At 38.9% G+C, this 15,560-nt stretch overlaps 1 protein-coding gene across 3 annotated transcripts in view; it reads left to right on the top strand.

The window, feature by feature from the left end:
• atxn1a (ataxin 1a) overlaps nt 1-15,560 on the top strand; it is a 132,960-nt gene that overhangs the window by 84,312 nt on the left and 33,088 nt on the right. The window contains exon 3 of one of the 3 annotated variants that reach the window (XM_036145211.1): nt 6,391-6,502. The exons of 1 other annotated variant lie outside the window; for it this stretch is intronic. The gene's annotated coding sequence lies outside the window, so the exon portion shown is untranslated. Of the gene's footprint in view, nt 1-6,390; nt 6,503-13,342; nt 13,593-15,560 lie in introns of those variants that run through there. One more of the 3 variants, XM_021318371.2, reaches the window with a different exon arrangement.

Genomic DNA, 15,560 nt, shown 5'->3' with positions numbered 1-15,560 from the left:
GCTGGTCAGCAATTCTAAGAAAAGTTTGATTACTATAATCATGATAAAGTTTTTTTTCGCTGATTATTGAGAAAGGAAATAATTTTTTTTTTTAAACAATCATTTTCTTCTCAAAAGTGATTCTTTTTTTACATTGTTCTATTGTCTTTTAAGCGATACCTGCCACCTCATTTCCTATCTGAAATAAAAACTTCCAATCCAAATCTGCCAGGGGTTTCAATAATATCAGTTTTAACTGCACTGTGGGATAAAGATGACAGTCAGTAAACCAGCAAGCCAAATTTGTACACTTTAAGTTAGTTTCCAGGTCGTTTGATAGACATTAAAACCTGTATCAACAAACTGCATGCTTTAATGCATGTTGTTTAGAGTCTATGAGGATTATCTTTAATTATTTTTAAGTTTCAGCTTGATTCAATACTTCCACCTCTGTTAGTTAGTTAGTTAGTTAGTTAGTTAGTTAGTTAGTTAGTTAGTTAGTTAGTTAGTTAGTTAGTTAGTTAGTTAGTTTTGAAACTAACTGAAAAATAAGAGAGAAAGAAAGAGGAAAATATAATCGCATATATAACCAACAGAGATTTCACACGATTTACAGCACAACAGCTTAATGGTATGTTCGAAATAGCGTATGAAGGAGTATAAACTGTCTTTTAAGGACGCTATAACATATCTTACTTTCGATGACCAATATTTGTATTTAATTGCTTATTTAAAGCAATGTTTCCAAAAAGTAGTCTGTATGTGTTTCACTCCTTAGAAAGGAAAATGTTATTGGCCAAAATCAGAATTGGCAGGTCACATCCTAAAGGAAACTGTAAATTAATATCAGTCAATAATCCTTTATATTATTACAGGCTAAATCAGAGGATATATAATAAATGTTTAATTTAATTTATATATAAATATATTTCAAGGTGTAAACATGCATTCCTTCATTCTTTCACTAGCTTTCACTTAGCTTGGCATAGTTAAGGATTTAGAGGAGGTGGAGCCTGCCTCTTACTACCTGCCATGGTCACATGTGCATACATATGCAGAATATACGCAGTTATGTTGTATAATATAAATGATGGCTTGATTGTTATACAGAGGGCTATTCATATAAGTATACTGCATGTTACATTATAGGAATTGTGCACACAATCCTTATCGAAACTTGCTTACCTGTTTATCTACAAGCAAACTAAATATTTGATTTTAGGGTGCTTTTAGTTAGAAAGCCATATTTCCGCATTTTTGAATTGCGTAGCACACATTTACATGGTGGCATAAGTTTTTTCCTAAAAGTTGGTGAAAATGTTTCAGTGCACAGCTCTGTCTTTGGCCTGCCTTGCTCCCCCTCTCGTCGTCATTTCTCCACCCTTTTTGCTGACCTTCTGCAGCTTTTAATACCCCCCGCTGCGCCTCGCTGGCTGTGCCAGTGTTGTTCTCCCAGTGAGTTTGTACTGTATCTGCCTCTTCTCTGCCACCATCTGTTTCTCTCTGTCTCACTGCCTGCCAGTCTATTGCCTTCCTATTCCTCCCTTTCTGCACTCTCATTTCTCACCACCTGTCCTTCTCTGTCGCTTCGGATTTCCTCTACATTTCTAACCATTTCTGCTGCCTTTCAACATCCTCTCTCTCTCTCTCTCTCTCCCTGTTTCTTTATCTTGTCTTTTTAAATGCCGTTTGATGGATTCCTTTGCCAGTTGGTGTCGGTTAATCTCTTTGCTCAGTAGTTATCTATTTTTTTCTTCCTCTGACTCCTCTCTGCAAACAATTTAGTTCACTCAAACCCTTCTGCTTTCTGTGTGCAGCCAGTTTAATTCATGTAAAGGCTTTAGTTCAGCTCCACACTAAAGCCCACCGCAGAATGCGATTGATTTTCTCACGTCTGACATCGGATATTCATTTTCTCTGTTTCTCTCTCCGTCTCACTCTTCCATTGTTGTATTTTTTTTGCTCACAGCAGCTCTCAGCCCTTTGTAGAATTGAGTCATCATGCATATTATAAAAGCTTGCATGGAAAGGCATCTTCTGCTGTCGCTAATGCGTCCTTCAGACTGTAATTCCTGTCTTGGTTGCCTGTAAGAGTACATTAGAACAATAAAAGAGTCACCCACGTTTACTCCCACTCTGCCAACCCCCTTTTTTTCCCCCCTTTGTCACACTCGTAAAAAGTGGGTCAGTAGGATATTTGGCATCCCTTAAACATTCAGGGGAACACACTTGCTGCAGATGTCTAACAGCAGGGAGTGTGCGCCTTGCATCCTCTGTAACATCCGCATCATTTCAACACAACCAAATTAATTAGTCCCACAGAGTTGCCGTACGCTGTTGAGAATCACCTGGTCTGTCTTTTACCGCGTGTGTGGGTGTTTTCTCAAGCAAGCGTGTTGCGCATTTGATGTCTTTGATGCTGATCTGGAGTTTTATTCTTTTAATTTGACAGGTCCTGGGATGAGGTGCAAGTTTAAAAAAAAAAATCTTTAAAGAGAATATTTAAGTGTTTGGACGAAAGGTTATGTTACTGTTATGTTATGCATCCTGTTGCAGAATCATTTTTATTTGCTTAATGCCAGAATATTAAGAGGAGGTATTACTTTACACAATTTCTGTAACTATTCTCTTAAAGTTCAGAAGTATACTTACAATAACAATTGGTGTTTGAACAAGCCTATTTGATGATGACAACGTGGCATTGCAACCTTCTTATTGATTTACAACATTTTAGTTAAACAGAGCCATACCTAAGGATGTATTTTAAAGGAGCTATAAGTACAATATTTACTGTAAAATCAACCTAAATCATTCTCATTTGTCACATTCCCTATAAACAATCGGTCCTTTCTATCAACAAGGTCTTACTCAGGTTTTTAGCCCGTATTTACTTCCTGGGTCCTCAGCTAATCATATGAAATTTCCCAGGGTTCCCAACACAGAGCGTAGCATTTGGTATTTTATCTTGGCAATAGAGCAGCAGCCTGCAAACATCGAAGCCAGTAATAATAATTAAAAGATGCAGACCAGAAATAGAACAGAATATAACATTAAATACCCATCCTGTGGAAGTAAAAATTTACAACAGCAACACACAGTTTAAAAACGACATATTAGATTGTTGTGATTGGCAAGCTGTTGTACCGATTTGAACCACAAGATGTCAGTATTACTTATAGCTATAAGCACCTTGAAACACATTGCCTCCACGCTTGACATCATGGAAAAAGCCAAAGAAATTTGGTGAGTTTTTATGAAAAGAATGGTAGACCTCCACATATCTGGTTCATCTGAGTAAAATGTTCATATACCTGAAGCTGCCATATTCATCTGTGCAAGTATAAAGACAATAACAATCTCTGTGAATTATAGCTTTGAGGAAGGAGACTAGTTCTGTGTCCAGGAGACTGAGGTGCTTCAGTATGTATCATCCACATATAGAAAATTTAATTGTGAAGATGCTGACTGAAGCTAGCAAGAGTGTCATTATCCACAGTGGATTCAGTCGTGTACCGACATGGAATGAAAGGCCACTCAGTAAGGAAGAAGCCATTGCTAAAAAAAAAAAGCAAGATAAAAAGCCAGATTACAGTTTGCAAATGCACTCATGGGCAACAACATGTCCTGTTGTCTCATTAAACTAAATATAAAGTGTTTGCGTATAATCACCATTGTAACCTGGGGTGGAAAAAGGGGGAAGCCTGTGAGCCTGAGAACACTAGTCCAATTGTAAAGTACAGGGATGGCTGGCATTTTTCTGCAGGAGGGACGTGTGCAGATAACAGAACAGATTGTATCATGAGGCAGGAGCATTATCTGGAAACATCTGCCTTTTTTTTTTTTTTGTTTGTTTGTTTTGTTTTTGTAAAGTGCCTTGAGAGGATCTTTGTTGCTAGCACCACATAAATAAATTGAATTGAACTGAACTGAATCGGCACACATACGGAAAGCTAAACTTTGATCGCAAAAGGGTCTTAGAAGATGGAAAAGGGCCCTAAGCATATCAACAAAAAATGTTCTGAATCTTTGTATACTGTGGATGTAAATATTTGGTTTCAGTATTGTAACCTTTTTTGTGGGTGTCTTAAGTGACCTCTCGGTGTCCATTCAATGGTGTGCATAAGCCTTGTTACGCTCATGCAAATCTAGGTGCCAGGTGAGCTGATCCTATTCCCTCCTCATTGTTCGCCCGTCTCCTTCTAAAAGTCAGCGCTTGGTTAGGCTGATATTACACTAATCCATCCTGCCTCGTGTCAAACAGCAATATGTATGTGACAGAGCAGAGATATTGCTGATATACATTTTGGGTGAATATGAAACAGCCCTCAGACATGTCACTGTTTATAATGCAGGCTGACAGACAAGACGAGCGGACTGCTTGAGGGGCAAAAACGTATCAGTGTAGTTGTGCGCTTACCTGTGCACGACTACACTAATATCGACCAGCAAACTCCAAGTGCTTTCATTAGGGTTTAATGTGACTACAGGATGAAAGTATAGTTGGTGCTTTAAGTTCCTTATGAGTAGTTATACTGAAGCTCCCAACGGCATCCGTTTTGCATGACAGAATATTTCATCCTCAGTTTCAAAGTTGCTGCTGTCTGTTGAATTTCGTCTCTCTCGGATGACATCACCTTGTGCCTTCTTAACCTCATTGCGTTTGAGCAGACTTTTTCCTAATTGCTACATATTACTTCATTTCCAGCCTAAGCAAATAGCATTGCATTCTTAAAGACCAGGGCTGTTTGTGTTACACTGATTGGGCGAAAAACATAACTGGTGAAAGATGCTGAGAACTTGGTATTGGGGACGAGGTGTTTTTAACGAATGCACAGAGTGAGCTCTGCAGTGGAAACTGAAAGCTTCACGTTGCTTAATTCTGTTGAAGTTATCGAGATGTGCAAGCAACTTTCTTGGGTCTTAATGCTAGGGTGTTATTGTCAAAGTGTGCTGTTATCGTGGGACCATTATTTTCAAATCACATGCTTTTTTATTTAATTTACTTTGTACACTGTTCAGTTTGGTTGTAAACTCCACAGTGGTCAAATGTTGACATGCAAATCTCTCACTGGGAAATTCACATAGCTATCTACTGTCGCCAAACCAGTTTGAATGTCCTGTAATTCGGTAACTAGATACAAGGGCAGATCTTCTCCTCAAATAGTGTTAGTTTCAAATAACACACCGCCCCCTAGGGGCATGCGATGGAAATTTAACGTCTCTGCTAAGGTGTCTTGTGCACTGAGATCACAATTAAAAGGTAGTCGTGTAGATGTGTGTACAGGAAGGGGAAAAACAGTCCCCATTTTAATGGCTCTTTGTGTGCACTGGACCGAAATGTATTGATATTTATCAAAATTAAAAAAGAGGCAATAGCTATGAGAATGCCACACCGAGCTGACAGTGTTATGCTGATTTCACACAAAACAATTCATCTGCTGAAAGCTGGTGGTAACTTTGGTAGTTAGTGTAGGAATGCAGATCCCGCCCTTTGCAATAGAAACCAGACACTTTTTTAAATTTATTAAATAAAAATATTAGAATATAAGCAGACACAAATATTTTATTTTGATTATTCTATAAATGCAAATAGTCATTATTCATTTGTATGACCACCTTGTAATTATACTATTTTGAATTTCAATCAGTGCTTTTATGCCTCTAAACTAGTTTTAAAAAAAAAATGCATCACTCCACCGTCTGGTAATCCTTAGCATTACTTACAGTATTATTTTAGGAACAGCATTGTGATGTTATTCCTCTGATCAAATTTTGATTAATCCCTTGTCGGAAGCTCTGTCTGAATAGTGAAAAAAAATCCTAAAGTTAATCAATTATATCTTTAACCACTAATGCAAAAGCAGTGATTGTGGCCGAAGAAAGGCCAAGCGCCAGGTGTGAATTGTTCCCGATTTATTTATATAATGTTTGTGAAACCAGTGTAAAAATAAAGCTAACTTAATGTGCAAAAGAGTTGTTAAAAATGTCGGAAGTTGCACTGTTACGTTTTTTTTTTTAATCACACTTTTCTGAGCTCCATTTCCTTCCACCGGGGGTGGGGGGGAAACATTACTTACGTTCAATATATTTAATTTGAAGCAATGGAGTGTAAATTTCTCTCTTGATCTTTTTTTTTTCTTTTATTACCCAAATCATCTTGTCAGTGAGTTAAAATTCACACTTTATGGTTGTGAATCACAGCTTTGTTATGTGTTAGTCTCACTGGCAGGCACACAGACACATCCTCAGCTTTGTCTCCAAAATCATTCTTCAACCTGTTGTCATTTTTTTCTCAGGCTTACAAGGGTACATATTCTGTCATCGAGTGTTACATTTCAACTTTCAGATCAGGGCTATGAGAACAGTTTTGTTCCCCCATTTAGTTTAACCTTTGCTGTTTTTATTCACCAGGGAGTGCTGAGTCCCTCAGTCCAGGTTCTCCATTACTGGATATAGTCTGGAAGCCTCTCCATGGCCGGCGCCGCCTGCTGACAAACCAGGAAGCCTGGTTGTGTTGAATGAGGTGAGAGCCGTAACATTTGGTGTTCCTTTTTATTGTCGTGGATAAGTTAGCTACAGGTCAAGTTGTGTCTCCAGCTTCAAGACAAGGCTCTCTGCTGATTTTTTTTTTTTTACAGACAAGCTGCTGTCACACTGCAGCTCCAGCCTAAAAGCTGCAAGTCTGACTGTCATGTTTAATCTGATGTTATTAGCTCTGGCATCAAGGACTTTCCAGCCTTGTGTTCTGCGTAGCCAGGAGCCCTGTTCTACTGATAAACCCGTCAATCTGGCAACTACACGGACCAATGTTGAGTTAAGTGAGTTTGATTTTAATGGAGTGGCAGCTCATAAGCTCAGTTTGTTGCCTTGCTAAGGCTTTGAAACGCAGCAAATCACAAGTATAAGTGAGCTGATATAAGTGGCTTACTTTTCTAATCCTCATTATCTCGGCGGCGTAATGAGTTGACAAAAAACAATATTATCACTCATACAGTCAGCCACCCTTTAAAGAAGTTATGGAGCGATTTAAGGACGCCTCATTCGGCTGCTCAAACTAAGCCGCTGAGACTCGGCTAATGGAGATAACAAGACTTTTTTTTCTTACCGCGTTTATTGTGATTGGAGGAGATAAACCTTCAGGTCAATTGAAACCCAGTGTGCCCAGAGCATATGTTAGCCTGAGACGATCAATGAACCAGTGACTACAAGAAAGAGTTTTATTCTTAAAATTGGTTAAAAAGGTATTATTATTTCTGCATTGGAACTGTTTACAGTATATATTTATTATTTTGAAGAAATGTTGATCACAAGGAGGGATATTCTCATTCCTGGCTTCCACTGAGATGTAAGATCGCAGGGTCCGTTGCAGAGTGTTGCAACCTTGGAGCTGCTGACGATGGCGTTACAGATGAGCACATGCAATGTCAAGTTTTGAACTCAGGTTTTTTTTACTCTATAGTTAAAGAGATATTTAGAGATATCCCAGTTAAAGAATAATTCCGTTTCTGGTGTGAAATGTTGAATATAGCTCTTTTTATATCTGGTTTCTTTTATGTCATCCTCTGCAGCTGTCTCTCTGTGGTTAATTTCCTCAAAAACATGGAAAATGCATTTATTGGTTGAGCAGCCTGCGATAGACTTGTCGACCTGTCCAGGGTGCACCCCGCCTCTCGCCCATTCACAGCTGGAGATAGGCACCAGCACCCCTCGCTACCCCACAAAGGATAGACGTGTTAGAAAATGCACCCATGAAAAACTTGTCAAATCTGCCAATGCAAAGCATCTAATTCTAAGTCTATTGACGCTTTTTTGTTTGTTTTATTGGATGATTGAAGTTTGGAGGAACAAGACAAGCTGGCAATTTAACAATATTTATTTTGCAAACAAGGGGGCTCAGTATTTTGCGGAAGAACCGTACACGTCCACAACAGCCTGTCACCTCCATCTGTTGCTGGTCATCAGCTTGGTCACACACTGATGCGGGATGCCGCTCATTCCTTAGCCGTCTTTTGAGGAAAGTCCGCCAGTGTGGCTGTGTTGGTCACTCTGGGATGAATAGGATGAACAGCAGAAGTGCCCTATGGGTTTGAGGTCAACATTTCTGACAGACCTTTCCATCTTCTTCACTCTGCAATTGTGGAGGAAGTCTCTGATAAATTCCCCACTGTGGGGGCGATGAATGACATCTTGGAGGACAGGAAGTTGGTTCTTAAGAGTGGAGATAAGGGATTGCTGCTGGTTCCTGAATCTTATACTTACATATATATACTTCTGCGTTGTGATTGGCTCCAGTGAAGATAGGAAGATTGCCAGTGGTGTTAGGTTTATTGACAAGAAGCCTCGTTACGACAAAGAAATAATCAACCATGCACACATTTCCTGTTTTGTTCTAAGTTTATTATTATTCACTTTCACTGAGCTCTTTCGAGCGAGCAAGATTGTTTTTCACACTTTCACCCCTTTTTCTATCACCCGAACAGTAAGAAGTGTGAGTGCTTGTGTGTGTGTGTGTGAGAGAGAGAGAGAGAGAGTTAGTACTATCTTTAGCCAGCCGGGGAAGTCTTGGCTCCAAGGCGTATGGGAAAAGTGCTGCTGGCAAGTCCTGAACTAAAGCATTCCATTATGCTGTCCTCTTGAAACACACATAACCCTCCTTTTTTTTTTTTTACTTAAGAGGCCATCATGTTGGTTTATTTTTTCCTGCCTGAACCATAATCTGTGCATTTCCTCATAATAAATGATTAATTTACTATGCCATGTACGCATATTATGACATATTGTTCGTGGTGTGAACAATAACCATTTAGATTATAAGCACTTAAACTCTTTTTTTTATGTCTGTCGGTCTCTCTCTCAAGCATTTACATGTATATGCGTAAATATACACACACGCACACACACACACACAGACTGAGAAAGCCCAAGTGCCTTGTGCAAAGAGGCAGCTGTTGTAGTACTACATTATATCTTGAGGTCCAGAGCCAGGGTTTAACTATCACTCAGTCAATATCCTTGAATCAATATCCTAAGTAGCAGGAGGCTGTCGGCATGAGTTGTATTAGCTAATAGCTCTCTCCTGTCTCTTTCCTTTTGGATGTTTGTCTCTTTCTTGCTACTACACAATGATAGCAACGTCGCTTTCATGTACTTATACTTTTATCCCACTCTTACCCATCTGTCCTTGTTTTCTTTTCATTTCTCGCCTCTTTTTGTCCCTGCCACTGCAAAGCCCTCTATACTGGTCAGCAGTGCAGCTCAGTAGCCGTCTTGGCAAACAAGAGGTTTAACGTTGAAAATTGGGTCATGGTCGGAGTTTTGACTTTTCGTCACATCGCAATGCGCACAACCAGCCTTATGCCAGATTTACGTTCAGACCAGGTGTTTAGATGTGCTGTGCATAAAAACAAAACAATAAATCAAAGTAATTTTTCCTTTTTTGGCTCATGTAGGACGACCCAAAAACAAGCATATGAGGAGGTGTTGAGAGAGGAGCTGTGGTGTTGCATGAGGAAGTTTGGAGTAGGAGAGAACCATGTTAGAGTGGTGCAAGACATGCATGGGAGCTGTAAGACAGTGGGGAGGTGTGCTGTAGGCGTGAGGGAGTTCAAGGTGGAAGCGGGTCTGCATCAAGGATCGGCTCTGAGCCCCTTCTAGTTTGCTGTGGTGATGGACGGATGAGGTCCGACAGGAATCTCCATGAACTAAGATGTTTGCAGATGACGTTATGATCTGCGGTGAGAGCAGAGAACAGGTGGAGGAAGATGTAGGTTTGCCCTGGAAAGGAGAGGAATCAAGGTTAGCCGTAGTGTGTGTGAATGAGACGGACCCAAGTAGAGCTGTGAGGTTAAATGGAGGAGAGATAAAGAATGTGGAGGATTTTAAGGACATAGTATTAACAGTAGAGTAACGACAAGTGTGCACTCTGTAAATGCTAAAACACTCTTCTTGTAGCATTTGATCTTAAAAAGTATATAAGATACTTTTGATAAAAAGTGATAAAAAGTATACCATTTTTATAATAACAAAAATGCTCATCATTTTTGTTATGTAGTGGATGTTTGATGATTACTTATGTTGCCAATCGTCACTGGATATTTTAGAATTTAGTTGTTTTTCCCATGTTTCTCTTTACATGCTCCATTGAGTGTGTTATTCACTGAAGATGTACGCTCTGCCTACCATGCTTTATTTGTTACATGTATTATGAAGAGCTCCTCAAGGGTATTCCACTGCTTTTGTTATTAGTTCCTGTTTATTTGTGCCAGACTTTTCTTGGAGAAAAAAAAGTGGACGTATAAACTGTTACAGAAAATAAACTCTCTGGTTAGTCTGCCTGTTTTCTTTTAGATACGTTCTTTAAAAGCTCTTGAATGGTTGGAACGAGGCTGTAATCTATCAAATCCAACATTTGCATTGTGCATGCAAGCTTGACTATTTAACCAACTGATTTGTGCAAAAATACAATTTGGCAACTTTCCACACAGGTTGATATAACAAGAATTTGAAATGAATTATCTGTGTTTGATCTGTGTTTTATTTGTTCTAGATCACAAATTTGCAGTTTGAAACAGTTTTTCTTTGCAAACCAACTCTTTATTCTGGACAAATTCCTTCCCTAGCTTGACCCAAAGAGCTTATCAGATCTTAAAGTACATGAGTTTGAGTATTGCGTCCCTTATACAGCATTCTGCTTTGCGATGTGTGGCTATTGTACGGGGTTTGAAAGGTGCTTGGATGATGGTTGCGTGCTCTGTAGTGTTGCCGTGTATGTAATATGTTCCTTCTTGATGCTGAAGGTTGCTGACTGTGCTTTTCGAGACCTGAGAGCTTTTAACAAACTTGTTCTGCTGCCTGTCTTATGTTTTTTTGTCCATGTGTCTTTGAAAAGGTAGAGAACGCTTATTCACAGACAAGGACACATGCTGAGCAGTCACTAAGCTCTCCTTAATCCACACAATACGCACCGCCGTGCCTGTTCATGCCACTTACTGTCTGTGTGCCTGCCTATGTCGGTTTCTAGCTGTGGAGTTCGTCTCTAAGCCATCACTGTACTCTTGTCTTATACACTGATGTTTGTTGAAGCAATGTCTGTGCTCTTTTCCCCTCATTCTGCCAGAAAAGGAAAAAATAAATAGTGTCCATGATGACAAACTATACCAGCAGCTTTAGTGTCCAATAGTGTGTTGGTGTTAACATTTGTCAGCTGAGCTGTTATGTTTATGCTCCCCACAACCCTCCGGAGTCACTGATCTCACACTTGTCAACCTGTCTGCAACCTGATTCTGTTCTAAATGCACCTCATCATCTGAGCTGGTTAGCTGAGGAAGATCAAACACATCAGAAAAGATTTTCTGACCACATGAACATTTAGTGAGGGAAAAGAAGCATTCAGACTATTTCAGCCTGGAGCTTCAATACTCTTGACACAGTCTGTAAGTGTTTCCAATTGATTATTAGTAGAACTAATCAGAAATAAGGTCCTACTCCCCTGGTGTGTCAGCCCATTGTAGTGTTTTGCATGCTGAGGTGAGTGCATCTTCTTCAGTGTAGACAGAGAGTCTGCATGGGGCATCATGTTCATATTGGATCATTTATATTGTGGTATTTATGGATAAGTTTTATACATTTAATAGCAGTTTGTGCATATTTTGTCTCCAGGTTCTGAACATCTTACAGCAGATTTATTTTACATGTACATGTGGTTGTCTGTCTTAGCTCAAGATTACATTACATATGTTACAGAATAAAGCAACTTTGTGTAGGCAACTTTATTTTCATAAGGCCACGAATCTCCATACTCTTTCTAATCACAAGGGAAACATGCAGTATTTTGACGGGGTATTAAAATGCTTTGGGATTAAGTCACCTGAAGCAGTGATTCCCAAACTTTTCACTGATCCCCAAAATGGGACCAAAGGAGATATGCATCTCCAACTATCAGCTTAATGTACAAGCACTGCTAGTAAGCCAGCTGAAAAAAAATATATATAACAGAAACTAAATGGACCATCAGTATATTATTTACATCTGGTTTGTATGTATCTAGGTTATAAATATGTTGTAACAATTATCTATATTTTTGAAAATATATTTTAATCAGTATTTGTGTAAAGGACCCACCGAAACCCAACTTTAGGATCTGTTGACCAGAAGTACTGGTACTATGCAAAAGTCTTGTATTTTCACCATTTTTTCTTCAAACATTGCTTCTGATGAATCTAACTTTATTGTTGTCCTTTAAAGTGATCATAATCAATAATTCTCCAGACTTTCTGGAGGCCTTTCAGTGTTATCCACTGGAGATTCTTTTGAGGTCTCACACTTTTGTTATCCTCCATTACAATATCTTGTTATGGTCAAGTATAAGAAGTGGACTAAAAATAGGTTAAAAAGAAGCCAAAGTGCAAATAAAAACTTTGAAAAACACTCAGAAAGCCTAAAGAACTATTGATCAACACCCCTTTGGAAGATTACAGGAAGTATCTTTTTGGAGACAAATGAGGAAGTACATTAGGGCAGGTTTACACATTGTTGTATGTGATGTAGGCAGCATAAAACTTGTGATGCAGCAATATTTAGGCCAATGATTGGACCAACTTTCCCTTTCAAAATATTTTTTTTTCTTATGCACTTAATCCAATAAAACTAAGAGTGTGAATCTCTACCTGAAAACCTGTTACACAGGCCCAGAAATAACTACACAAGTAATTATTAACTTCCAAATAGAAATTTAATCAATATTAAAAAAAAATGTTGTGTGGGGAGGGGGCTTCCTCTCAGAAATTATCTGCCTTTTTTTTTCAAATGGCTGACATTTTAACAATTACAGTAGTATTTTTTTTATGAATTGAAAAAGCTGTAATTCTCTGGGTAGAATGAATTAATTACATTTCTCAGTAATTTTCACTCTCTCCAATCTGTACTTTCCTTTGTCCCTTCAGCCTCCTCCCTTCACACACTTTCCTCTTGTTTTCTTCTGTGCAGTAATTCCTTAAGGAGGATTATGTGTTGTCTTTGAATTTCCTTGTCTGGGTGATTTTTACCCATATATCCTCCTGCCTGTGCCTCAATGGCCACTGTTGTGTTTTGTTTTGTGTGTGTGTATGTGTGTGTGTACATGCAAATACATGCTTAGTTGTTGTTTTAAAAAAGAAATGAATGAGAGTTAAAGCCTGCTTGTTCACATGCTCACTTCATGATGCGTGTTTGCATAGCTACTCGTGTGTATTCGTGTTTGTTTTGTGTACTCGGCAGGATTATTCAGCAGAAGAGGAGTTTAGCGGTGATTTGTCCATCCATGGCAGTCCCTCCCTAATCCTGCAGTCATACATGCACGCTTCTTTGTGTGCGCGACTCTCGCAGAGCTAACAGCGAGCGTGGATTAGTGGTTTTGTGAATGGGTTGCGGCTCAGGACGAAATATAGCGCACGACTTAACACGGAGTGGCAGAGGGTCTCTGAGGGAAATGGAGATCAAGGGGCGACTAAGGGAGAGTGAAAGATGCTTGTTGTGCATGTTAATACGGCACAGGAGACAACGTTGGGACTTCGTGTGCAGGTATCGACTCCTGAAGAGCAGCGGCCTCGCATAAAGCTCGTGCGTACGTGTGTTTGGTATGTGACCAATAGATGGCTCTACACCTGCTGTTTTACAAGCTTCTGATTACACACACACAGTCACACATGCACAGAGAGACAGATGGAAAGACGTGGAAAAACAAGAGAGCTGAGACTTTCACAGACAGCGATGGGTGGGGGGGTGGATTGGTTAAGAGTGTGTAGGAAGGCGAGGGTTGCTGTTGTCATAATCACAGCGTGTGTGAAGTTTGCGTGGGAGACGGAGAGAGTCAAGATCGCTGTGTGTATTAGTGTGTATTTGTGTGTGAGAAAGAGAGAGAGAGAGAGCGAGAGGGGGAGAGCAGAGACAGCAGAAGAGTCTGTGATATGTATACGGGTGTGTATATATAGAAGCTTTTCATCAGTTTCCTTAGTGACTGGCTGTGACTGAGACTGTATTCTGCTCTGCAGTAAGGCTCAAGATTGACTCAGAAACACTGTTTCCTGGGCAGATTTTCAGGGAAACTTAGAATTTATTTTTTCTTATTTCGGCATAGATGGATTTATGCACATTGGGTGTATGTGAATGAAAATGCAGGAGTTGAAACACAGACAAATGTCCAAGAACGTTTGTTAAGGCTAGTAAATATGAGCGAGTGCTTTACTTTGCATTTAATTCAATGGGGCCGTCTTCTGGCATGCAAAGTACCCAAAGATGACTTTTTGCTTTGAGAACATTTTTGCCAAACCTAAGTCCACGTTTTACAAATGTAATAAATGTGATTCTGATCAGCACCAAAATGTATATCTGTTGTACATTTTTGTCATGCTCCAGTCCTCCGTCGAGTCCCATGGTGTCTCATCGGGGTGGATTTACAGAGGGGAAAACCAAACGAGCAGTAACTAGAACTTTGTAGCGTTACAGCTGTAATTCAATTTCAGATATCCCCATGAAGGGTCAACTCACATCTGAGAAGACGATAATGAATGGGTCCATGTGACTGTTCTAAAAAAAAAAAAAAAAACAACCTAAGATTGCCAAACCCTTGAAACTGCTAATTCCTAAGCGGACTAAAAACCAAACCTTGCAAATGATAAAAGTATAGATGAATTGCAGTGTTGATGTACTTTATTCACTTTACTAGATGGAAAACAAACTTTTGTTTGCCTTGTTTTTAATATGTGAAGTGTTTATCTTTGCCTTTACTTCTGGCCTTGTGAGGGTTTTTTTATGTTCTGTAGCGCATACATTTAGGCTTTTATTTTCCAGAATACCACAATATTAGGGTTCTTGTATGATTTAATTAAGCAAATAGGCAAGTTTCATGACAATTACTTTAGAATGTTGATAATTTTCCCTGTCTGTACCAGGAACTGTATCTACTGATAAAAGAAGTTTTGATTTTGATTTTAATGATTGCCTGGCTTTGTTACATCAGCACAAACATGCATACTAGCTGTCTGCCATTTTGACTATCCTGATATAGATAAGTATGGAATTCATCCATCCATTCTTACAGTTTTTGCTTTTTTTATGTCCATCAATTAAAAGTCTCACCCACCGTTGAAATAGCTGCATTCAATAATACTGAAATGTTGTGTTTATACTTAAAATTGGATAAAATATTTAAGAAAATGGAAGCTCTAGTAGGGAATTTTGACATACAAATTCTTTATGTAAGTATTTACTATGATTAAGGAGCTACTTTTTAAACAGCACCTACAGAATAAATCATTGTTCATATGTTGCTTTAATAGTTTATCATTGTAAAAATAAGTCTCTTTAAAAAAACAACAACAACTACCTTAGAACAAAATCCCAAAAGACGTCTAACATTTTATTCAATAACTTTCTCACTCAGATAAACAACATGGCATACAATGTTTTATTATTTGACTCTATTCATTGTATCCAAACTAAATTGTTGTTTCCAGTCTGGACTCGGTTAAACCCTCCATGAAAGCAAATTGAACACTCGAAGACAGGACTCATATCAAGCCTAGACGAAGGCCAACCAACACAAA

This window comes from Fundulus heteroclitus, chromosome 13 (genome assembly GCF_011125445.2).
Source record: "Fundulus heteroclitus isolate FHET01 chromosome 13, MU-UCD_Fhet_4.1, whole genome shotgun sequence".
In the NCBI taxonomy this organism is placed as follows: Eukaryota; Metazoa; Chordata; class Actinopteri; order Cyprinodontiformes; family Fundulidae; genus Fundulus; species Fundulus heteroclitus.
Note: the sequence above shows the minus strand (reverse complement) of the source record. Positions and strands in the feature narration are given on the sequence as shown.